The 1,994-nt window shown below is 37.8% G+C and overlaps 1 long non-coding RNA gene across 1 annotated transcript; it reads right to left on the bottom strand.

The window, feature by feature from the left end:
- Nucleotides 1–1,011: 1,011 nt before the first annotated feature.
- LOC126628134 (uncharacterized) lies at nucleotides 1,012–1,433 on the bottom strand. The gene is made up of 2 exons (XR_007625271.1): nucleotides 1,341–1,433; nucleotides 1,012–1,088 (listed from the first exon to the last, which is right to left on the bottom strand). It is a non-coding gene; the product is annotated as an uncharacterized LOC126628134 (long non-coding RNA).
- Nucleotides 1,434–1,994: the final 561 nt, after the last annotated feature.

The following is a 1,994-nucleotide window of genomic DNA, read 5'->3' as shown; positions in this document are numbered from 1 at the left end:
CAAACTGCTCAGCCTCTTGGTAACATTTTAATGTTAAAACGGCCATAACTTCTTCTAAACAAATAATATTAACAATTTACGAAATACTCCAGAAAATAGACATCCATAGCTTTCCAAGAATACAAGGCTCATTCTCTAATTCATTCTTGCTGTTCGCAACTTGCTTCCAAAGTCTGCTGATCTGCACAGACAGTTTTGACAAATTTGTTACTTAAAATCTCACTTGTGCTATTTTTCTTTTCTTTGCTTGACAAATCCTACAAAACACAAAAACAAAGTAAATAGCTCAAAAATATAAGGAACTAACTAAGAAATGACAAGTGAATTTGATGTAAAATATATATAAATATGAGCTTATCAAAAAACTGCCAAATAGTAATTGAAAAATCCTCTAAAATATATTATAATATTTAAATATTTTGTGCATAACAGGCTAATTTAAAAAATATTTTTGCTCTATAACATATTATAATGTTTAATATTTAAATATTTTGTGGATAACAGGTTAATCATATTCAAGAGCCGTACCGGGCGTGGAAGCATGACGTCAATCAAAATGCACAAGCACCAAGGATCAAAATATCGAAAATATTTTCGTTTTTTTGAGTTACCGATATTTTAATAGGTATCCAATGAGCTTTCGTCAAAATATTGCGATATTATTGCAATATGAAATCCAAAAATTCTTGAAAATTTCTGAAAAGTCTCAATTTTGAGCATAGAGGGATTCGAACCCCTCCCATTTGACTCCTTAACGCCTTAACCACCATATTACTTATGTTGTTGTGATCCAGGTATTAAATATCGATGATATCGGAAATATCGGTAGTCCAAAAATACGGAAATATCGATGGAAATATCGGGATATTATCGATATCGATAAAAATAATATGGAAACTACGGAAATTGTAAGAAAAACTTGGAAATTTTTATTGAAACTTTGTAGGATGTTTATTTAGTCAATTATCTATTAGTTTATCACAAAAAATTGGAAGGAAATGCATTGCATGATGGATTTAACTGATTTAAGTTGATTATATAATGAGCTGGCAAACATTGTGAGTGTATTTGGAACTATCAAATTAGTCCTTTATCCTAAGGGTTGTGATTTTCACACACCCTTAACTACTTTTCCCACACCCCTCCCTATTTTTTAGTACTTAATTGGTATCCTACTATTTAATCTTCCATATATACCCTTCCCTATTTAATCTTTCATTAATTACCATAAAAAAGTAGGAAGAGTATATATGGAAGATTAAATAGTAGGATACCAATTAACTATTAAAAAATAGGGAGGGGTGTGGGAAAAGTAGTTAAGGGTGTGTGAAAATCACAACCATTATCCTAATTAAATCTGAACTCTATATCTGGATTTCGAAACCCTCTCAGGCTGCCACGTGGCAGCCCCCAGCACTCCTCACGTTTCTCTCTCTCTCCTTTACCCCGAGACCCCATTTCCTTCTCTCACTCACTTTGACTTTCTCTCTCTCTCTCTTCTCTGCACTGTCTCTCTCTCTCTCTCAACCCTCTTACCTCTCTCCTTCTCTTGTCGTGACCACACACACACATGCGGCAGCACCATCTGCTCAACTCAAGCAGATCGAGGACACCACCATCATCACACATCATTAGTCTTCTCTCTCCCGCCTCTGCGAGAATGGCAGAGCCCATAACTCTCCGGCGAGTTTTCTTTGATTTTCCGATTAGGTAAGTCTCAGATCTCTCTCTCCGTGTTAGTGTGAAGCTCAAATTAGTTCGATCTGCTGCACTGCACAGCAGTAGAAGTCCTTCGTTCACCACCGCAGAAAGAACAGACAGGGAGCGAGCGAGCGAAGGGGAGACACACCACACCCACCCCACCGTGACCTCCACCACAGTGGCGCACACTCTGGCGAGCACCATCACCGCCTGTGAGAGGCGCAGATCTTGGCAGAGAGAGGCGCAGATCTTGGCAGAGAAAGGCGTAGATCTTGGCAGCTGCGACGACGGAG

This window comes from Malus sylvestris, chromosome 7, assembly GCF_916048215.2.
Source record: "Malus sylvestris chromosome 7, drMalSylv7.2, whole genome shotgun sequence".
NCBI lineage: Eukaryota > Viridiplantae > Streptophyta > Magnoliopsida > Rosales > Rosaceae > Malus > Malus sylvestris.
The sequence above is the reverse complement of the archived record's forward strand: the minus strand, read 5'-3'. Positions and strand labels throughout refer to the sequence as shown.